Source organism: Bubalus kerabau, chromosome 16 (genome assembly GCF_029407905.1).
Source record: "Bubalus kerabau isolate K-KA32 ecotype Philippines breed swamp buffalo chromosome 16, PCC_UOA_SB_1v2, whole genome shotgun sequence".
In the NCBI taxonomy this organism is placed as follows: Eukaryota; Metazoa; Chordata; class Mammalia; order Artiodactyla; family Bovidae; genus Bubalus; species Bubalus kerabau.
Window position 1 is genome coordinate 64156292 of NC_073639.1, and position 23352 is coordinate 64179643.

Below are 23352 nucleotides of genomic sequence, written 5' to 3' on the forward strand. Positions count from 1 at the left end.
TAAACCAATTCCAGTCAGGGCTAGGTGAATACTCAGCAGACAGACGTATTGGCCCCACATAGGCTCAGCTCAGATGCGCACACTGGAACATGCACCACACACTCACACACACACGGGCGCATGCACACACATCCATACACACACTCATTTTGGGCCCGGCTGTCATAAAACTTAAGACACTTATATGGGGGTGAGAGGTCAGGAGGGGAGAAACATTATTTTCTGTTATTAATTACACCTTATCCATTCTACATGTGCTGCAATCGTCTTAGATAAAGTTACAGTTCTATTTTATTAGGAAGCCTCCAGGATCATGTAAAGGGGGATTTTGGATTGAGACAAAGGAAATCGCAGGATGGGGTGCAAGGAGCAGGGGGGTGGGCAGGGGGAGCTCATTTGTTCTGCTCCTCTGAAGCCCAGCCAGTCTCCTCCTAGGCCATTTCCAGGACTGAATCTGCACATTCTTGAAATAGCTCACTCTGCAAACGCCAAGTGAACCTGGTCGCCAAATCAACGCGGTCGTTCATCGGGACGATAGGTTTCCTGAAGGGAAGGACAGGAGGTGAGAGAGAGAGAGGACGGTGAACCAGCTACTGCTGGGTTCAAAGAGAGACGTGAGGCCAGCTAAGTGGGGGGAACTTGGAAGTTCAAGTCCATATCCGAGTCACCCGTGCCCGACCCTGCAATGGGCAGCCACTGGAGAGAATGCCCTCTTTGCTGGGAATTCCCACCAGTGAGAATAAAGGGTGGAGATGGAGTGCCGGTGGGTTAGGCAGATGGAGGGCCTTGGGGTTCAACAGGAGGAATCTCTGGGCCTCTTCACCCTTGGAGGACAATCAGAGAAGAAGACCCAATTGTCTACCATGAGAAAGAATAAATTGAGGCTCCCCGGGGGGCACAGAGGAGATAAAATGACAGCACAAAAAACAGACTATCTCATTTCCAACAAGCAGCCAGAAAAGATCCAGGAGGACAAAACTTGGATTTAAATCCTGGGCCAACTCTTTCCCTGGGCAAGCTATCCGTTCTCCCTGAACCTCAGTTTCCCCCATTCGAAAACTAGGAGAAATCACATCAATGATAACGCAGATCACATCATTGTCACTAACAGCAGCCACGACATTAAAAGGGCCGTGACCGTCATCAGAGGAGTCCGCCCTTCCTAAGGCACTTACTACAACATAATGGGAAGCGCATCAGAGCCATAAATCACTGTGCAGATATAATTTATTGTTATTAATATGATCTGCCCTGTCTTTCTCCAGCTCCCCCCTCCACCCCCACCCCCGGGGCTGCCAGGAGAGTCTGTGCTCTGTCATCATGCACTTGAAGACAGCTTGTTTTGTCCCTTCTCCCCTCTTGTTTCTAATCACAATGTTCTAATTCTCCAGCTGAGGTTGAATTCAATTCTCGGCCGGAGTTAGATGCCATATATTACCCCCTGTCTGGGCAGCAATCTGGCTTCTGTCTCCTGGAGCCGCCGTGGGCCCCGTGCTTCCTAGGCACTGGGCCCCGGGCTCAGCTGAACACGGGTGATGGTTTACAGCCCATGGCTATGCAGCGAGACTTCTTTCTAGGATCCCCCTTTTACACAGCAGAAGACTAAGTCTCAGGAAAAGACTGAAACGGAAGCTCCAAGACTTGGGCCACCTGATTCAAAGAGCTAACTCATTGGAAAAGACCCCGATGCCAGGAAAGACTGAAAGCAGGAGAAGAAGGCGACAGAAGATGAGACGACTGAATAGCATCACCGTCTCAATGGACATGAGTCTGAGCAAACTCAGGGAGATAGTGAAGGATAAGGAAGCCTGGCGTGCTGCAGCCCATGGGGTCACAAAGAATTGGACACAGCTTAGTGACTGAACAACTATAGGAAAGACAGCTTGATTTAATCCCAAGAGTGTCTCACTCCAAAACAGCACATCTTTCTGCCTCCTGAAACTTAACAAACAAAACACTGGGGTTTTGTTTGTCTGTTTTGGTTGGCAGGATGTTAGTTCCTGGACCGGGGATTGAACCCGGGCCCCAGCAGTGAAAGCACCAAGTCCTAACCACTAGCCACCAGGGAATCCCCTTTCACCATATTCTTCTTCTTCCTTTTCTTCCCCTTCTCCTTCTGTTTTCCCTCCTGAATACTTAACATCACTCCACTGAGTCTTCAGACAACTCGGGATCCCCGCCTGTTACTAGAATGTCCATTTCACACACAAGGGAACTGAGACTCGAGAATGAACGGGGGTCCCTTAGAAGAACAGATCCTGCTGTCCCAAGTTGAGGGAAGCATTCAGAAACCCCCAATTCTGATTTCAAGGAACAAGCCAGAGGACGAGGAAGAGGGGGAGGGAGGAGGCAGCCTGCGGTTGCAACGGCTCTATCTGCCCATCAGAATGTTTCCTGGGGGTCCCGCCAGGAATTCAGGCCTGTGGGCCCCACTGGGAGTCCTGCCAATGAAACCAGGGCCCTGGACGCCTTTGATCCTTCCCCCCTGTCCATCCCTCCCCTGATGTAATCCTGCCTCACAGCCCTGAGGTCTAATTTGTGATATCCCAGCGGTGGCCCCCAGGGCACCAGGCAAGCAGGGGACTTTGAAGGCCTGGCGATGCTGATAGGGAATTCCACGTTCTGGGAGAGAAAAGAGAGTCAGGATCAGTCACCTACTAGTCCAAGATATGACAATTCAAGTATCATATCTGCCTACTCATTAGCTCTCTGTATATTCCGTCTTTTTCCTTGTAGGGCTGTGTCTTCGGGTTTCTGTTTCTCTTTGCAGGTACAACCGGGTATTTCTGACCCTCTCCTGGCTCCTTTCCCCTGTATTATCTGTGTGGGGGTAATTCTCTCTGTCTCTCTCTCCTTTTTTTCCCTCTCCTTTCCTCTCTGTCCTTCTCTCTCCTGTGTTTCTTTCTCTCTGTGTCTGGGTGTCTCTCTCTCATGTCCTTCCGTCTTTGCACTCTTTCCACCTCTGCCTCTCCTTCTCCCCCTGTGATCTATCTGCCCCCTTCGATGTCTCCCAGGAAAGCCCAGTTACTCCACAAAACCATTTAGCAGAAGAAACAGCAGCAGTCAAGGAAACAAGGCTCAGGCAGGGAAGATTCACCCTAACTCAGAGCCACAGTGGATGGGTGAAACTGTCCAAAGCCTCAGTCACCTTCTGTCCATCACTAAGGACGAGACTGGCATCACAGAGGACCCAGGTCACTTCAAGTATCTGAACGTGGTATTAGGAGAGAAAATACTGCTGATGGGGAGATTCCTGGGAGGTTTGCTATGTGGGGGGTGAAGAGCCTCCATTCTCCCTGAGAACCTTCCAGACACGCTAATCAATTTCTAGTTCGCTCTTCCAACATTACTGGGGGCTGCCAAGCCCACACTCACAGATTGATCTCCATTGCCAGGTTTCCCACCAGTTATCACAGCCAAAACTGTCCCCTTGGTGAAATCTTGGAGCACATCTACATTTTGAAACTCTGTGAACCAAACGAATGCACACACACGATGCACCAGGGTCTTCCGGCCACAGCCCCGTCCCTGCCTTCAACACACACCATTTAACCTATCAAGCCTCTGCATTTATTGAGCTATTTCATTAACCTTCTTTCATCTAAACTTCTCAACAGATCAGTGACTAGGATTCATCCTCTTTCTATAAACTGAGATGTCAGAAAACTGGGATTCGGACAAACACAGTGATTTGTCCAAGGTGACACAGCCTTGTGTCACCAAGGTAGGCATCTCTTTTCACATGTAGGAAAGACAACTGGAAATTCACCTGAGCTTTGTTTTTGCTTTTTTTTTTCCCTGACCCCTCCACTCATGGACCGATCACCTCAGAGCTGGATTTTGCTTCCAGGCCAAGCATACTGGGTTATTTAGCTTTCAGAACCTATGCCAGTGCAAAAACATAATTTCTCTTCTCTAGAAAACTACTTCTCTTTTTTTTTTTTTTGATTTGGGAAATGCTGTTTTCTCCTTAATTTAGGGGCAGGAGACATTCCGGATATTTAACTTTTGGAAGGCAAGTTTGGCATCCGGATTGTTTTCTGCCTTATTAAACTTTTCAGAAACTGTATCTCTCTTAAACAGCCTGTGGGGGCTCAGCCGCCACCCCGTCTCCACCCCCCACCCCCAAGGACCCTCTGCATCAGCCCACACGTTCCAGCATCCCATCTGCCAGAGGCCGAAGCCAAAACACATCCCAGGGAAAAAGCCGGAGAGGAAGGGGCGAGGCGGAGAGAGAGATGTCTAATCATCGCCCAACCTTTGAAAAGTATCCCGAGCAAATCGAGTTTGTCTAAGACTCATCCAGCATTTAACATTTAATGGGAGCTGATCCGTTCAACATACCACAGGTCGCGGGTAAATGGATCCTTCCCCTTTAAGGGTCTGTTGACGTTAGGTGAAGGAGAAAAACAGTTGTTATGATTCAGAAACTCAGGATGAACCCAATTAATCAATGCTGAGATGATTTGAATCATGTGGCAAATGCTTGGTCACCTCTCTGATATCCTACCCCCGTCCCTGGGAAGACGCAGACATGATTGATGTCACCTGTGACCACTACATCTCCAGGCCAGACCACCGCCCCCCCTCTTCCCAAACCCGGCAGACAGAGAAACAAATTAGATCCAAAGACCCGGGATCAGTTTCAGAGGGGACAGGCCTCCGGTTGGGGAGGGGGTGGTCTCTGGGGGGTGCCTGGCCTGGTTTGTCTGTCACAGGCGGGCAGAAGATAGAGGCCAGACCATATGGGGGTGGCGGAGGGAGGCACGCTCAGGGATGGGGTGGTCAGGGCCTCCAAGCCTGGAGCACGCCTGTATCTTTGAGGGCTTAAAAAAAAATTTTTTTTTTAGTGTACAAATAATTGCTCAGGCTTCCCCTGCCTCTTAGAATTACATTCAGGCGTGTCTGCCCTGAGCCTCAACTGGGAGGAAATGGGGTTCACGAGGAAGAGGGTAGGAGAGAGTGTTCATCAGAGTTATTTTGATTGCTTTGAAAGTCTCTGCCTGTTACACACACACACACACACACACAATTGCCTTGTCCCTGGTAGCCTCTATTGATACAAATCTGCCCTCATTGATATGAATCTCCAGCCAGGTCAGCTCCACATGCCCATTGTCACCCCCACTATTGTTCTTAATTCCTTTTTTTTTTTTTTTTTGTAGCCACACCTCGAGGCATGTGGGATCTTAGTGCCTAGACCAGTGATCAAACCCCAACCCTGTGCAGTGGAAGCGCAGAGTCCTAACCACTGCACCACCAGGGAATTCCCATCCCCAGTTTTTACATCAGCCTCCTTTCCTTTCTTCCTCCCCTAGGAGACAATGGACCATACGGAAGGGGCTTCTTCTACATTCTTAGATGCCTTGGTTTCTAAAATCAGACCCTCATATTCTCGAGGGATTCCTGTCTACACTCAGGCACACATACATCCAAATCACTTCTGGGGTTTATGAACTAACCAGGAGACCTGGTTGTCTCTTCCCCTCTTTTTCTATCTCCTTATTCATTCTTTTTTTTTTTTTGCCGCACCTCAAGGCATGCAGGATCCTCATTCCCCGACCAGAACATGGACCCTGTGCCTCTTGAGTGGAAGTGCACAGTCCTAACCTCTAGTCCACCAGGGAAGTCCCTCCTTATTCATTCTTTTTGTTCTTTCCTCTCCTCTTTGTCTTTTATGTCCCCCTTCCTCCCCTACCACCTTACTTTCATTCATTCCACAAACATTTCCAGACCACTGTGGGCACCTCCAGGGGCTACTGGGAAGATGAGGAGATAAGGTCCCTACCTTCGGAGTGTGCAGGAGAGACGCGAAGATAAGAGAGCAGGGGTGCCCCATTTCCTCATTTTTCTCACCTTCTCCCCAAAGTCTGTGCCGCAGCAGAGTTCATCAGCACCTCCAATCCCGTGTCTGGATTCTGACCTCAAAGTCTTTCTTGATGCCAGCCTTCGATGGGGAGCACCGCCCCTGTATCCTTGTGGATAATTCACTTTTCCTTCCTGAGATGTCTCCCCATGATGTCTTCTGGAACCTTCTAGTCAACGTCCAGCTCTTCTTTCTGCCAAGTCACTGGAAATACAAGACAACCAGAACCTCACTTACCTTGCCCAGACTGGATCCCAGGGATCCAGCCCCTAGCTCAGTGCTCGGCGCGCCATAGGTGGTCCAAACACCTGCTGAATAAACAGCATGAGGAGGGCTGCACCCGCTTTCCACTCGACATCACCTGACTGGCTCTACAGTGTGCTCATTTTTCTAAACAAATAATTACATCTAGTCTCCTTCCAGAGAGCCTTTCAGATTGTTTACAATGCAGATTCCCAGGCCCCTAAAGAGGTGGATTCCTTAACCCAGGGGTGAGGCCCTGGGAACCATCCCAGGGAACTCTGATGCCCTCCTCAGACCACCCTTTGAGACACTCTACGGTGGACAATGGGGAGCCATTGAAGGTGTAGGAGAAAGAGCAGGACTTGGCAGGTTTTAAGAAGGTCCTGGTTGACTGCAGTCTAGCAGATGAAGCAGCAGACGTGGGTGGAGGTGGGGGGAGATAATTAGGAGATGGAAGTTCTAGAACTCTCTTGAGCGCTTAGGGGCAAAATTCTTAGAAGGGGGTTTAGGGCACTCAGAGCATGTTTATTTGGGGGTATTTGAGGAGAACTCACATGGGATTTCCAGGAGGCTTCCTGGGTTTCTTTCACCTCTGCCTGGGAGAAAAGGCCATTAAAATCCAGAAACGGGCAGGTCTCAAGTGGCGAACTGGCAGAATTCTTGAAGAAAGTTCAAGAAAGGAAAGATGGGCCCCTCTTTCCTTCTTCATTTCCTGCCCCCCTCCATTTCCGAAAGCCCCTTAGCAGCACCCCACACCTCCCCCTGCAGCAGCCCCCGCCCCAACCTGTAGGGTCTGGAGGGACCAGGCTCCCAGCTTCTGCCCTCCCAGGGTTCTCAGAACAGCATCTGGCCGCGGACCCTGGGCTCTGGCCGGCGGCATCTGTTTGCAATGTTTGAGTCAGTAGTTTTATTTCTGCTCGGCGGTATAATATAAACTATCCTGTTACACGGCAGGCAAACTGGGCGCGGAGCCGGCCGCTCTGTAGTCCTGCAGCGGGACCAGAGCAGAGCTTAAATGAGCTGGTGGGCTCGGGCAAGGCCCCTGGAGCAGCCCAGAGGAAATGGCTGGTCTTTGGAAAGTTCTCCCCAGGCTGGGCCTCTGCCGTTGGAATCCCAGGGCAGTTGCTGGCTGACCCCGGAAATCTGCACCACCCACGACACCCATACTCGCAAGCACACACAAATCTCCCCCTCTTGCCCACTTCCTGAGGCTGCAGAGATAGGCTACAGCTATCTGCTCCAGGGGTGGATATTAGCCAAAAGCTTGACTTCTGCTCTTTTGTTTCGTTTTGTTTTGTTTGGCCTTACCTCGAGGCATGCAGGATCTTAGTTCCCCAACCAGGGATCAAACTGGAGCCCCTGCAGCCACAGCACAGTTATCTTAACCACTGGTTTTCCAGGTAAGTCAAAAGCTTGACTTCTGGAGTCAGCCTGCCTTGGCATGAATTCTTCCGGCCATACTATTTCGGGCACAAGCTTTCACCTCCCCAGGTCTCAGTTTCTGCATCTGTACAATGGGACTCACGATCATCCCTTCCACATAATGGGGTTGTTTTGAGCAGTATCTGCAAAGCACTTGGCAAAGCACCCTGGTGTAGTGGGCACTCAATAAACATTTTCTGTTACCCAGTCAAATCTGCCTCCAATGTCGGAGACCCATTCAATCATTATTCAATCACTAGGACGTATGAAGTGGAATGAAAAGAAAAACCCAACCAGCACTGGAAGCAGGCACTGGGTTTGATCATTACCCTCAGCCCAGCTGGACGGATGTGCATGCCCTCCCAAGATGCTGGGGCAAGTACTGGGTTGGCCAAAAATTTGGTTCGGGTTTTTCCATGCCATCTTACGGGAAGACCCACATGAACTTTTGGGCCAATCCAATGTAAAAGGCAATCCAACTTCTCCCCCACTTCTCACAGGATCCCCTTTGGGGGAGGGAGTGCTCCCAACTTGGGAGGAGGAGACAATCTCCTATGTCTGACTTCCCCCAGAGAAGCAGATATGGGGGGCAGGCCTGAGACTTGATGCAGGGACAGGACCCTCAGTCCTCTGAATCCCTGTATCAGTGGGGAGGCTTTGGGGATGAAGAAAGAATCTGTACTCTGGGAGGGGCTTCCCAGGTAGTTCAGTGGTAAAGAATCCACCTGTCATACAGGAGATGAAGGTTCAATCCCTGGGTTGAGAAGATCCTCTGGAGAAAGAAACGGCAATCCACCCCAGTATTCTTGCTGGGGAATTCCTGTGGACAGAGGAGCCTGGCAAGCTATAGTCCATAGGGTCGCAGAAGAGTCAGACACGACTGAGGGACTACACAACACCAAACATACCTGGGGAGGCCCCTCACCCGGACTAAGGTGGGTGCTATTAGCCCTGATGACAGTGGGGGGCTGGACCTCTCTACCACACCACAGACTTGACCCTGGGCATTTCCAAAGACAGAGGGACAGTCCCCTCGCCCAGGGCCCCAGCAGCCTCCCTGGCACAGTTGTCTACAGAGGAAGACTGAGAGATCCCTTTCATTGTCTTATTTTTCTATCTTTCGTGTTTAGTCGCATCCAACTCTGCAACCTCAAGGACTGCAGCCCACCAGGCTCTTCTGTCCATGGGATTTTTCAGGCAAGGATTCTGGAGTGGGTTGCCATTTCCTCCTCAAATTTCTTTCTTTAATAAAAATTTTCCTACTCCATTTTCTATCTTTAATGCTGAGTCTAACACTTTGCATGTAACAGATTCTCAACAAATATTGAATGTGAATTCACATGTGTATGCTGCAGTGAGTATTGTGTGTGTGTGTGTGTGTGTGTCTGGTGAGCTTCCAGGAGGGTATGTGCAAACATACGTGATGAAGATGCTTGTATCTTGGAAAGGTTGCATGACCCTGTTCACACGCGTGTGTGCAGGCAAGGGTGTCCCTGAAGCTGGACATAAAGTCCCTTGAGGGCCTGAGGAGTGTCCCCAAGACCCTGCCTGGGGACAGACACACCCTCAGATGCCCACCCCAGAGGTGGCAGGATGGCATTTAAAAATCGAAGATGGGGTGTGCTGGGGTTGGCAGGTCATTTAAACCACTGACAGAAAACACTTTATCTGGAAAAGAAACTAACCCCTAAAGACCCTTATGCTGGGACCTGGAGGGGGCAAATGTCCCCTGACCCTGGACCAATCAGGCCAGGACAGCCATGGACCAATGCACAGTAGACCTCAGATCAATGTGGTTTTCTGTCCCCTGTTGGCTACAAGTCTCATCGACCAGTTGGATCATCGGTCTCTGCTCAGTTTCTGTCTCTCTGTCTTTCTTTCTTTGTCTCTCCAGGTCTGTTTGTTTCTCCCACTCACAATGTCTGTCTATCTCTGTATCAATTCTGGGTCTTTATTTTCTCTCTACTGTCTCTCTCCCTGCCTCTCTTGGTTTAGGCTTCCTTCTCCGTCTCTCCAAGTCTATTTCTCCGTTTCTCCCTCCCTGAGTCTCTCTCCTCTCTGCTTTCTCTCTACCCAGTGAAGGAAATGGCAACCCACTCCAGTGTTCTTGCCTGGAGAATCCCAGGGACACGGGAGCCTGGTGGGCTGCCGTCTATGGGGTCGCACAGAGTCGGACACGGCTGAAGCGACTTAGCAGCAGCAGCAGCAGCAGCAGTGTTTCTCTATATGTCAGTATTATTCCGTGTGTTTCTCCTTCCATCCACCACCCTCCCAGCCTGCCTCCCTCTCTCCTCTGGGCATTTCTCTCTCCCGATCTCAGGAGATCTCGGGGGCGTCCATCTCTGCCCCCTCAGCCTGGGTCTCTCTTCTGTGTGGGTGTGTGTCTCTGCATCTCCCTGCGCCCCCCGCCCCTCCCCCGCGCCTCCCTGGGAACCCGCCCCACCACGCGCGCCTGCGGATCGTCACTCAGCAGCCCTGCCCGATCCAGTGCACGGGGCCCCTTTGTTCGCAGCTCCCTCCTCCTACACTCCCCCCACCCCCGCATCGCCCTTCAGGCCCTGCTTTCCCTTCCTTCTTCCCAGCCCAGGCAAGCTGGGCCATCTCTCCAGCCCATGATGCGGAAAAATGCGCCGCCGCCCCGGGAGCGCCAGGGCACAGGGAAGCTGAGTCTGGACCACCCCGACGACACCATTGTGGGGGAAGGGGGGCGCCACGAAGGAGGCACCCCACCACCACCGCTTCCTCTGTCCCAGTCCCTAGGTACAGGGAAGCGGGGAAAGGCTAGTTCCAGGCCTTCTTAGGCAGGATCCCACCCTTGACTCCAACCCTGACTCCATCCCTGATTCGAGTGGCCTTGACCAAGCAGAGCCCCTCTCTAGGTCTGAAAATAATACCTCAGGCCTCATCTGACTCTAACTGAAGGCACAGTGGTTTTATCCACTGCCACCTGCCCCTGCCTCCAGCCTCCCTCGGTGGAGTGTCTGGTTCCCCGTGTTCAGTTCAGTTCAGTCGCTCAGTTGTGTCCGACTCTTTGCAACCCCATGAACTGCAGCACGCCAGGCCTCCCTTTCCGTCACCAACTCCCGGAGTTCACTGAGACTCACGTCCATCGAGTCAGTGATGCCATCCAGCCATCTCATCCTCTGTCGTCCCCTTCTCCTCCTGCCCCCAATCCCTCCCAGCATCACAGTCTTTTCCAATGAGTCAACTCTTCGCATGAGGTGGCCAAAGTACTGGAGTTTCAGCTTTAGCATCATTCCTTCCAAAGAAATCCCAGGGCTGATCTCCTTCAGAATGGACTGGTTGGATCTCCTTGCAGTCCAACCATGTAGTTGATTCATTGACTGAAACCTGCATCCCAGGATCCTCGCATCAGCTGGGTCCTCAGGCTGCCTCCATCTGCCTCCCTAGGCACTAGCACCCACCTTAGCACACACTTTATCCTCCCAGCTCCTGGAACAGAATAGGAAAGTCTGAGATCTCTGTAATGAAATACTCTGCTGCCCCAGGGAGTCACCAGGAATGGAGATACCAACATAAATCAGCCCCCAAAGCAGCCATCAGCACATTTCTGGAGCTGTGGATCACAGCCTAAGGAATAGCCCTCGATCCGGGAACAACCCACTTCCTGGGCCTGTTCTGTGTCCCAGGTGTCTTTGGGTGTCTGTGATCAAATCAAGGATAATCCAGTTCAGTGTCAGATTTAGGGCAAGGAGATGGGAATTCTCTTCTTTGTCACAGTGCCTACTCCCTCGACTTCCTCTCTCTGCCCTCTTTTTTTTTTTTAATCTTTTGGCTGCCCTGCATGGCATGTGGGATCTTAGTTCCCCAACCAGGGATGGAACTCTCGGCCCCTGCATTGGAAGCTCAGAGTCTTAACCACTGGACTGCTGGGGAAGTCTGTCTGCCCTCTATTTTTACCTGTCTGTCTCTGGGCCACTTACTGGCTGAGCACCTTGAGCAAGTGTCTTCACGTCTCTGACTCTCAATGGTATACAGTAAATTGCAATACAGCTGACTTACTGTGCTGCTAGAAAAAGTGTAGCCCTAGCACTAATACTAATAATAGAAAGAAGAAGGGGGAGGAGGAGAGGCTGAGGAGAGGAGGGGTGTACCATGTCTATGTGGGCCTTAAACAAGTATTCACATAAGTCACTCTGGCTGGATATATATGCAGGCATTAGCACACAGAGCTACTGGGTCTTAGAGACACTCCAGGCCAAAGTTAATTACTCCAGTACAGACCTTCCCTCTCCAGCCCCGCCCTGCCACCCCCCGTGCCCCCCCACCCCCACCCACCACCCTTGGCTCAGTGGTCCCAAGGGCAGGAGGCCTCAGAGGAATCCCATCACTGGGATTAAAACCCACTTCTCCTGTAGAAGCCCATATACCCCATCCTTGGGCTGTGATCAAGAAGCCTTTGGGGAACCTCTCTTGTGGTGCAGTAGTTAAGACCCCATGCTTCCAATGTAGGGGACGTATGTTCAATTTCTGGATGGGGAACTGAAGTCCCACATGCTGCATGATGAAGCCAAAAATTAAAAAAAAAAAAAAAAGAAGAAGAAGCCTTTGGGCTGTCAAAGAAAGAGCATTTCTTCAGGCATCCAGGGAGCACCCCACTGCCACCCCCTCTCCAAAAGCATGGGGAGCCTGCTTTCCTAGAACCCTGGGATTGGGAACTCCATCTGCTTGGTTCTGAATCTGTTTTTTGGTTGTGACCTGATAAGTATATACGAATATTATGATCACCGATGACTCAGCAATTGTACACTCTAACCCCTGTACCGCCATGATTTTGCAGTTGGAGTAACTGAGGCCCAGAGAAGTTGAGCAACTTCCACAAAGTCACACAGTAGGCTGAGGACAAAAGGAAAATCCCAGGTCTGTCTCAGGCCCTTCCCTTGCTTCCTCCCTCAGGGCTGTGGCAGGCACCGTGGCGTGGGAGGGAGATGCTGAGCCCCAGAACCAGGGGGTTCTACCTCTGTTTGCCCTCCTGACTCGATGTGGGATTGTAGGACATCCTCCACCCCTCTCCAGGCCTGTTTCCCCACCTGGATGCCGGCTGCACCAACTGTCCTGAGATCCTCTCATTCTGTGCTGTAGCTCATTTCAGATAAAATCAGAGCCTGCTTCCAGCAGAATATGCCACATTTACATGAAGTGAGTCCCCACTAACAGCCTCCTCCCTACTGGAGGGTGTCTAAAGCTGGGAATTTACTGGCTGTGTGACTCTGAAAAAATGACTTAACTTCTCTGTGCCTTTTAAAGGGACTAGAACCATATATTATGCACAGTGCTCAATAAACAACGTCTGGTATCATTATTTTTACTCTGATTATCAACACCTGATCTCTGCTTCCCTTACTTTCAACGTCTAGACCTCCAGCCCTCAGCTGCCTCCACCACCAGCTCAGTCCTTGGACTACAGAGAGGTAGGTGAGAGACCGTGGGTGGAGAGCCCGCAGTGTAGACTTGTGCCGCTGGCTAAGCAGCCAGAGCCAGGGCTGTGCACCCTAGTGGTGACCACCTTTGAAGTTACTGCCTTATGTAACCCTTGTTCCACCCCCATCCTCCTGTTTGCCTCCGCGTGACCCTGGGGAGGAAAATGCAGCCCAGGGACAGTAATCCTGGGATTTCTTTCATGTGACTCAGAAGAGAGCTGGGAAAGGCTCTCCCAGAGGCAGGATACTGATGGTTAGGAGTGCCTGCCTCTGAGTTCAACTCCTGGCTCCGGTCTCCCTTGGTATGTGACTTGGGGCTGGTGACAACGTCTCTGTGCCATGACACTTTACTGTCATGTGTTAAGAACATAGTTCATATAGTCACTGTGAGAAACATTTGGGAGAAATGAAAAAGCCAGTGGCTTAGAACGGTGCCTTGCACAAAATAGGTACTTAACAAAGGAAGGGCGGTTGTCGTAAGGGCAGTTACTGATGTAAGCCATAAGTCCAGAGAAGTATTGTTATGAAAAGGGTTCATTCAAACTAAAACTTGAATCCCAACAGGGTGGGATGGGAAACCAACCTCAGCCTCAGTTTTCCTCATCTGTAAAGTGGGGATAATCCCACCTTGCCAGGAAACCAGATGAAAATTGAAACCAGGCTGTTAACGGAGAGAAGGTGCAAGTTTCCATCACCGCATCCCTAATCCCTGTGCACCTCCTCTATCTTCACTCCCAAGACTTTGAATATGGATTGGGGGTGTTTACACACACACGCCACATCAAAAAAAAAGAGGGGCCACGGGGCCAGTTTTTCAAATATTTCCCTTCTCCCAGTCCATCCTTGCCAACCATCAATCGGAAGGCGTCTGCTGAAGGGCTCCAACCCAGCGGAACTCTCGGGGTAACCGCCTCCACCCGCCCTCGCGGGTGTAGACCCTGATTCCCGGGGACGCAAGAGAGGAAGAATGTTTGTGCAGCCTTCAAACGACTTGGCAGCCTGCAAGAGGGAAAAGGCCGCTCCGGGGAGAGTTCAAATTGAAATTACACGGAGGGAAGAACGTGCAGATCAGCTCTGAAGCTCATAAAACAGAGCGAGGTGACTGAGAACAAACACGCCTCCAGAAGGAAAATGGAAAAGTTCGTAAAAGGCGCTTTTCAAAGCCTGGCAGGGATGGGGTAGGGGGGCCGCAGGGAAGGGGGTGAGCCAAGGCCCCAGGGCAAGGCCAAGGCCCCTCCGGCTGTCCGGACCTGGGGTCTAGGAGAGGGTAAATTGGCCCAACCTCCATCTCCTCCAACTGGGGAGGTCAGAGTTCTCTGGTCCCCTCTCCTTCCACGAGCTTGGCCCGCTGGAAACCAGAGGAGATGGGGAGAGTGGTCTGATCTCGAACCCAAGCTGGGTCTAGGGTCCTGGGGAGGACCCTCCCCACTGGATGTTGCTGGCAGGGACGTAACAAAAGCTCAGTCCTGAAAGGCAAGCAGAGGGGAGAGCACGCCATCACTGATATTCACTGGAGATCGGGTCATTGTTTGGATTTTACTCAAAGAACATTTGGAACACAACATTGCAATTCAACTATACTTCAGTAGAAAATAATTTTAAAACAAAGAGCACTTGGAATGCCTATTGAACCCTCCAGAGGCAAGAAAGCCCACCTCCCAACCCTCCCCACCCCTCATCCTCCCATCCTCACCCTTTTCTTTCACCTGGGAGAAGGCCAGTGTCGACCTCTAATCCCAGGCGGTGCGCCCTGCGCTCCAGGACTGGGTCCCCGTCGCCGCACCCGGGCTCTCCAAGTCAGGGCCCCCGCGCTGAGCCTCCTGTGCAACTCATTAATTATGCAAACACCCGGGTTATTCGCCGGACGTTTTAAGGAAAAGCCTGGAAGTTAACCTCACGCCCCTCTCGCACTGCCCGAAGGCACCGCCAGTGGAGGATTCTCGGAAAAGATCAGTCGCCGCAGCCCGGAATCCCGGCAGCCCCTCGCCCCTCTCCCCTCGCCGACCGGCGGGATCTTGACAGAGGGACTTTCTGTAACTTACGGGGAGCGCAAAGCCGGAAACTGGTCCGGATGCAGGACCCCGTAGCTTCCTAGGTGCTTCTACAACTTCCGGCTTCAGTGATCCCCAAGATGGGGAAACTGAGGTTCGGAGAAGTTAGGGTGCCCCCAAGACAAGCTGCCTGGACGAGGCGGAATCGGGCTGAACCGAGAGTTTCACACGTTTCCAGTCCCGGTTGGGCGCGTTCCGAGCTGCCTTTCTGACCTCCCTGAACTGGATCGGCCCCGGGGTAGAGCCCGCAGCCTCCGACCTCAGATGCCCTGTCAGCGCTCTGGTGTATTTCCCTGGTCGTCATCCTTCCCGGCGGCCTAAGTGGCCTATTTCCCCACTCCTCTCCTGTCCCTCCCAGCCCTCCCACCCTGCCACTGAGTTTCCTACAGTTTCCAAGCCAAAGCCTCATTTTTAGCAAAAGAACTCAAACCCTGCCTCTTCACTCCCAAGCCTGCGCCTGGATTCTTTCTACAGGTGGTTCTCCAACCTTAAGGAGCATCCCAGTCCCCCACAGGGCTTGTTGAAATCAGATTTCCAGGCCCCCACCCCCAGAGGTCTGCGGTGAGGCCTGAGAACTTGCATTTCTGACAAGTGTGCGGGTGCTGGCCCCCGAAAAGATTATGAGAACGACTGGAGAAGGAAATGACACCCCGCTCCAATTGCCTGGGAATTGCCTGGGAAATTCCATGGACAGAGGAGCCTGGCGGGCTACAGCCCATGGGGTCACAAAGAGTTGGATATGACTGAGTGGCTGAGCACACACACACACACACACATAGCTAGGAAAGACCTGGGTCTCCAGGACCATCACAGCCTAGAATGTGTGTCCACCTCAACACCTGCCTTTCAGATTCATGTTCCTGAAGCTGGGAGAGACCCAGTGCCCCAAACGCCCTGCTTTCTGCACTGGAGTTTCCCCATCCTATCCCCCCAGCCAGCCTTTCCGAAGGCTCTGGAATCAGAGCTTAGGGGTCTCAGATTCTGGCAGGTTCCACAATGTAGGCTCAAGAGGGATACCTGTCCAGCTGATGGAGGAGGGGCAAAGGATCTCCACCTTCTAGGGTTTGTTTCCCCGATGGCTCAGCAGTAAAGAATCCACCTGCAAAGCAGGAGCCGCACAAGACGCAGGTTTGACTCCTGGGTCGAGAAGATCCCTGGAAGAGGGCACGGCAACCCACTCCAGTATTCTTGCCTGGAGCATCCCATGGACAGAGGAGCCCAGCGGGCTATGGTCCATGAGGTCACAAAGAGTCAGACATGACTGAAGTGACTTAGCACACATGCGCATGCGTAGGCTCAGCCCTAGCCACACTTGGAAGAGACCTGTTAGGGGGTCTTCCAACTGATAGCGGGTCAGGGAAGAACCAAAGGCACCCCTGTCTTACAGCCTCCAGGTAATTGTGGGACCCAGGCTTCTGTATTCAAACTCTTATTTTGTCCCCAAGTTCTGCGCACAGCTCGGTGTTCCTGGGCCATGTCGTAAAAAGATTTACAAGACGATGTAAAACTAGCAGTAAAAACAATTAACTTTAATGGCACCTCGGGTGGGTGGCTGGGTGGGACGGAGGGAGGGCCCAGCGCTTCCTCCTTTTCTGACCGGGAATCCAGGTGAGAGAGAGGAGCTGCTTACTGTCAGGCAACCCTTTGGGTTCCGAGGTTCGAGGTTAAATCAAGAAGAGGACTGGACTAGGGGGCCAGAGGAGAACGGTTCAGGTCCCACTTGACTTGAGCAATCCCGAACATGCCTCTTAAGCACTCTAACACTCAGTCTTCTCATCTATTAAATGGGAATCTGTCCGGTGGAAATGTGTGAAGGGGAAAAAAAAAAAAACCCTTATCAAATGGGAAGCTGTAAAAAGAAGTATATCTATCAAGTCTCCTTCTCCGGGTTGTGAGAATGGCAAATGAGATATATTTGGAAGGGCCTCCCATATACCTGACGTTTGGATGTATTTATTAAGCCTGTATGAGAGTGTGCATGTGTAATCAATGTTAGTTTCCGGAAGACCTAGGCTCCCCAGTTATAAAATGAAGCGGAAAGACTGGCCCATGACAGAGGCCAGAACTCCCTGGTTCAGAATCTCCACTTAACCAGCATCACTTACATGTAGATTTCCTGCTAAAATTGACCTGCTTGTCCAACCAGTGACCTCGGAAGCGACCCCATGCTCAAGCAGCCTGCAGCCCCAGGCTTTGAAAGTGACCTGGATTTCTAGAAAACTGGCAAGGAAATGAGAGTGCCTAAAGGGGCAGTGGGGGAGGGTCTCCGCCTCCCCTGTGCCCTGGTCCAGTCCGGAAAAACTTAATTCTGCAGGTCTCCCTGGCCTGGAGATAATTAACTGTCCGTTTCAGAGAGACCTCTGTGTCTGTGTGTGGCCCTCACCAGGACCAGCGAGAGATGCCCCAGCGGAGGGTGGACCGGGGGAAGGAAGACACCCACCGGCCTGTTTCTCTGTTCTGGGGAATCAGCAGGGGAAGGGGAGATGGAAGGTAAACTCACCCTCCATTCTCCTCTCCCAGAGGCCAACTCTCCACGCTGCCTGACGCCTGTACTCCTCTCTAGGACCTCTTCGGGTCCCATCCGTGAGGCCCCCAGCTTTGCCCCTCTCTGGGTCAGCCGCCTAAGGTCATGTCACCACCCTGACTTGCTTTGGAATGAAACCACTGTCATCAAGGAAGCCATCTGACATCAGAGTTTGTACCCTGCCTTGGCCTTGGATGTGCGTGTGCCCAGTCGCTCAGTCATCTACGACTCTTTGTGACCCCAGGGACTGTAGCCCGCCAGGCTTCTCTGTCCATGGGATTTTCTGAGCAAGAATACTGGAGTGGGTTATCGATTCCTCCTCCAGGGGAGCCTCCTGACCCAGGGATCGAACCCCGGTCTCCTGCATTGGCAGACGGGTTCTCTGCCACTGAGCCACCTGGAAAGTCCTCACCTTTAGGTCCCCAGCAGCAATTCAGTGCCCAGTTGCATTTATTTTGCATCTTTCTCCCCCAGCAGATGTATTTTCCCCTGTTTATTTCAGGCAGTGTTAAAAAAAAAAGTTACAAAGTTGGAATGATGGGGAATTCCCTGGAAGTCCAATGATTAGGATTCTGAATTTTCACTGCCAAGAGTCTGGGCTCAATCCCTGGTTGAGGAACCAAAATTTTAAAAAGAGGGAATGATGACCTAGAGTTAGTTGGTGTGATGGTTAATTGTGTGTGTGTGTGTGTGATGGTTAATTTTATCTGTCAATTTGACAGGATAAGGGATACCCAGAGAGCTGATAAAACATTACTTCTGGGTGTGTCTATGAGGGTGTTTCTGGAAGAGATTAACATTTGAACCAGTGGACTGGGTAAAGTAGTTGACCCTTAGCAGTGTGAATGGGCTTTGGCCAATCCACTGAGAGCCTGAATAGAACAAAAAGGTTTAAGAAAGGCAAATTTGCTCTGTGTTTGAACTGGGACGTTTGTCTTCTCCTGTTCTTGGTCACTGATGCTTCTGGTTCTTGGGCCTTTGGACTGGGACTTACATCATTGCCCCCCACCCCCACATCCCCCGATTCTCAGACCTTTGGACCTGGACTGAATTACACCACCATCATTACTGATGTTCATTGAACTGGGGTTGATTTCCTGCTGCAAAAAATATACATATGTGTGTGTGTTTGTGTGTGTATAATGGATACACTTCTATCTCAGAGTGATCTTTTTTGATTGTTACTTTTATTTATTTATTTATGGTTGTGCTGGGCCTTGGTTGCTGCACATGGACTTTCTCTAGTTGCAGCAGAAGCGGGGGCTACACTCTAGTTGGGGTGCGTGGGCTTCTCACTGCGGTGGTTTCTCTTGTTGCGGAGCACAGACTCTAGAGCACGGGCTTCAGTAGTGGCAGTTCATGGGCTCTAGGACGCTCAAGCTTGGAAGTTGTGGCACACAGGCTTAGTTGCCCTGCAGCATGTGGGATCTTCCTAGACCAGGGATTGAATTCATGTCCTCTATTTTGGCAGGGAGATTTTTTACCACTGGACCACCAGAGAAGTTCCACAGAGTGATTCTGATTGGGGTATCCCTATGGTGGCCTATTCAATAAACATCCTTTGGCGGAGTAAGCAGGAGTGGGGGATGACTTTCCTCTAGAAATGCCCTGGTCCTGTTTCCACACTGTGCATCCCAGTTTGATTTTAGACCTGCCTTCTATTCTAGCAAGTGATGCAGGCTACTCTAAGATTAGGTCACACAAGACCATTCAGCTTCCATGTGATTCTCTTGTTCTAGGTGTTCAGTCTTAAGACAGTCTTACTTGGAACCCAGTTGCCATGATGTGAGAAAGCCCAAGCTGCAGGAAGATGCCATGTGGAGTTGTTCCAATCAACTGTCCCTCATGAGTCCAGCCTTTGAGTCACCCAGCCCCAGTGCCAGACAGGTGAGTGAAGCAGCCTTTGATGTTTCTGGGCCCCTAGATATTCAGATGACTCCCAACCATTCAGGTCATCCAAGCTAAGACTTCAGACATGATGGAGCAGAAGCAGGCCAAAGTTCTGACCCACAGAATCTGTGAACATAATAAAGCAGTTGCCTATTAACCACTAAATTTGGGATAATTGGTTAGGGAGGAACAGATAACCATGTAATTGTACAATGCCTTTCACTAGTCCAAGCCTCAGTTTTCCCATCTGCAAAATGTGTATAGGAACACCTTTCAAAGGTGATCCTGGGGGTGAATGTGCTCATACAAATAGCAGGTACCTAAGCCCATTGGGTTTAAGAGATTAAAACTGTTCAACTCAGAGGCTGGGAGCACAGATGGGCACCCTGAGATTCTCAACACCCAAAGTACCTACCCCCTTTCGCCATATGCAGTCAGTGGTTCAGCTAGCTCCCACATCCAAAAAGGACCCCCCAAAATGTACACACCCTGCCATCATCAATCTCCCTTTCCATGCCAATGAAAGAATTTCCAGAAAACAAGACTGCCAACAGCAGAAATAAATCACAACTGGGCAGGGGAGATGAACATAGCCAAAGAGAAACAGTATAGCAAAAATCTCTCCCCTTCCCATCCCTCCTCCAAACCAATACCTGCTTCAAGACTAGAATATGGCAGAAAGGATGGACCAGCCACGTCTTCCAAAGGTAGGCCATAAAAGACATGGTAGCTTGTACCTCGCTCCCTCTTGAATCCCTCACCCAGAAGGAAGCTGACTGTTGTCATAAACACGAACGAGAAACCCATAGAGAGTCTCAAGTGGAGGGAAACTGAGGTCCCTCCAACCAACAACCAATGCCAATTTATCGTTTGTTTGCATGAGCCATTTTATAATTGGATCCTACTGCCCCAGTCAAGCCTTCAGATGATTGCAGCCCCAGCAGACATGGTAGCTGCAACTTCAATAAATCGTTTTGGTTTTTTTTTTTTAATATTTATTTGGCTGCCTTGGGTCTTCATTGTGTAATGCAGTATCTTTCATTGTGGCAGAGACTTTATAGTTGTGGCGTATGGGCTCAGTAGTTGTGGCAGCAATAGCTAACTGATACAGTGCTCACTATTGAAGCGGGAGGGGTTGGGGGGAAGACTTGAGCTTTATCTATGTGGGAAAGAGAAGCATGAGATAGTGACCAAGGGCTTAGCAAAGACCAAATCATGGAAAACCTTGCTAAGCACATGAAAGTTTAGTCGCTCAGTCATGTCCGACTCTTTTCCACCCCATGGACTGTAGACTACCAGGCTCCTCCGTCCATGGGATTTTCCAGGCAAGAGTACTAGAGTGGGTTGTCACTGCCTTCTCCAGAGGATCTTCCTGACCCAGGGATCGAACCCGGTCTCCCACATTGTAGGCAGACACTTTACTGTCTGAGCCACCAGGGAAGTCCCTGCAAGCTAGGCACATGGAGGGATCTAAATTGTACTTTAATTGCCATGAAAAGTTACAGGAGAATTTTTTGTAGGGGAATAACCTGACCTAGATTTACACCCTCAAGATCCCTGTGGCTGGTACTCTGAGAACAGAGAGGAAAGAAGCAGGAGAAACCAGAAAACCATATGGGAAGCAATTCCATCACTTACTAGCTGCATGACCTTGAGCAAGTTTATCTCAAAACCTCAGTCTCTTCATCTGTCAAGTGGGTGTCATGGTCCTAGACTTGCTAGCAAAGATATTGAGATGATATATATCAAGTGTTTCCCGGGGTGCCTGGCTCGCATTACATGTTTATGCAAATCTTAATTCATCCCTGCTCCCCACCCCTCCTGCAAAAACCAGTTCCATCAGGTACTCCTAGAGTATAGAATTTGCGTTCTAGTCCTACACACTGACAGATTACAGAACAGTCAACGAGACCAGCTATCACCACCATGCTGGGTGCCTTCCGAGTGCCTGGCACTGTGCCAACCTCACTCCTGTGCTACCTCACTCATCCTCCCCATCATGCTCTGAGGCCAGTAATTACTATCACGGCATTAACCTCAGAGCCTCTGTGCTCTCAGATTCCCATGACGTCACATCACAGAGCAGGTCTCAGCTGTCACTTCCAGTCCCCTAGCAAAGAGGCCACAGATCCATGGGCTGCCCGAGAGACAGCAAGCACTGGAGAAAATCTGGGTCTAAGATACAGAATTCCACTCCTTGAATGGACCCTGGAAAAACAAGATCCTGCCTCCATGACCTGCCTGAGCTGGAGCTCATCACGTCCTCACTCTGATGTCCCCAGCTGGATTTACCCGTCCTGCCAAAGGCAGTGGAGCATAATGGTTAAGAGTGCTTGCTAGCATGTAGGACTGGAGGGGAGTTGTATTAATACAATCTCTCAATGCCTCATTTTCCCCATCTGTAAAATGGGGATAAGGACCACACACCCCTTTTTAGGGCTACCCTAAGGAAGAAGTTTGTATTTTTGAGATGCCTGGACCCTGACTGTTTCCGTTGTTTCCCCATCTATTTGCCACAAAGTGATGGGACCAGATGCCATGATCTTAGTTTTCTGAATGCTGAGTTTTAAGCCAACTTTTTCACTCTCCTCTTTCACTTTCATCAAGAGTCTCTTTAGTTCTTCTTTGCTTTATGCCATAAGGGTGGTGTCATCTGCATATCTGAGGTTATTGATATTTCTCCCAGAAACAGTGAGAGACTTTATTTTTTGAGGCTCCGAAATCAATGCAGATGGTTACTGCAGCCATGAAATTAAAAGATGTTTGCTCCGTGGAAGAAAAGCTATGAGCAACCTAGACAGTGTATTTAAAAGCAGAGACATTACTTTGCCAACAAAGGTCCATCTAGTCAAAGCTGTGGTTTTTCCAGGAGTCATGTCTGGATGTGAGAGTTGGACTGTGAAGAAAGCTGAGCGCCGAAGAATTGATGCTTTTGAACTGTGGTGTTGGAGAAGACTCTTAAGAGTCCTTTGGACTGCAAGGAGATCCAGTCAGTCCTTCCTAAAGGACATGAGTCCTGAATATTCATTGGAAGGACTGATGCTAAAGCTGAAGCTCCAATACTTGGGCCATCTGATGCGAAGAACTGACTCATTGGAAAAGATCCTGATGCTGGGAAAGATTGAGAGCAGGAGGAGAAGGGAGTGACAGAAGATGAGATGGTTGGATGGCATGGCATCACTGACTCAACGGACATGAGTTTGAGTAAGCTTCAGGAGTTGGTGATGGACAGAGAACGCCAGCATGCTGTAGTCCATGGGGTCGCCAAGAGTCGGACATGACTGAGCGACTGAACTGAACTGGACCCTGACAGCCACTGCTCTGTGGGTAAGCTGGCTGACTCTTCCGTAGTGAAATCTTTGGTGGAACACAGATTAACCTGGTGGGGAGGAGAGGAAGGCACTCACAAGAAAGTGAGCTTCTTTTTATTTTTTAAATGCATTTTTTAATTGAAGTATGCTTAATTTACAATGTTCCATGAGTTTCAAGTGATTCACTTATACTTGTATTTATTGGATTGGCCAAAGAGTTCACTTGAGTACATGGGGGAAGGAGAGGGCAGGACGAAAGGAGAGAGTAGCATGGAAACATATATGTTACCATTTATAAAACAGACAGCCGGTGGGAATTTGCTGTACAACACAGGAAGCTCAACCCGGTGCTCTGTGAAAACCTCAAGGGGTGGGAGCAAAGTTCAAGAGGGAGGGACATACGTGTACTTATGGCTGATATATGTCGATGTATGGCAGAAACCAACACAACATTGTAAAGTAATCATTCTTCAATGAAAAATAAATTGTTTAAAAAAAAAGATATTGAGGATAGTCCCCTGTGCTATACAGGAGGTCATTGTTGTTTACCTATTTTACATACACCAATGTGTGTATGTTAATCCCAAAGTCCCAGTTTATCTCT

General features: G+C 50.4%; 2 long non-coding RNA genes across 3 annotated transcripts; one reads left to right on the forward strand and one right to left on the reverse strand.

The window, feature by feature from the left end:
• Positions 1–139: 139 nt before the first annotated feature.
• LOC129629976 (uncharacterized) lies at positions 140–14896 on the reverse strand. 2 transcript variants are annotated; one of them, XR_008703442.1, is made up of 3 exons: positions 14679–14896; positions 5857–6070; positions 140–543 (listed from the first exon to the last, which is right to left on the reverse strand). It is a non-coding gene; the product is annotated as an uncharacterized LOC129629976 (long non-coding RNA). The 2 variants fall into 2 exon arrangements; XR_008703443.1 differs by having other exon boundaries at positions 14666–14896.
• A 4177-nt stretch (positions 14897–19073) lies between these two features.
• On the forward strand, positions 19074–23274 carry LOC129630248 (uncharacterized). Its single transcript, XR_008703614.1, has 3 exons — positions 19074–19116; positions 19287–19434; positions 22307–23274. It is a non-coding gene; the product is annotated as an uncharacterized LOC129630248 (long non-coding RNA).
• Positions 23275–23352: the final 78 nt, after the last annotated feature.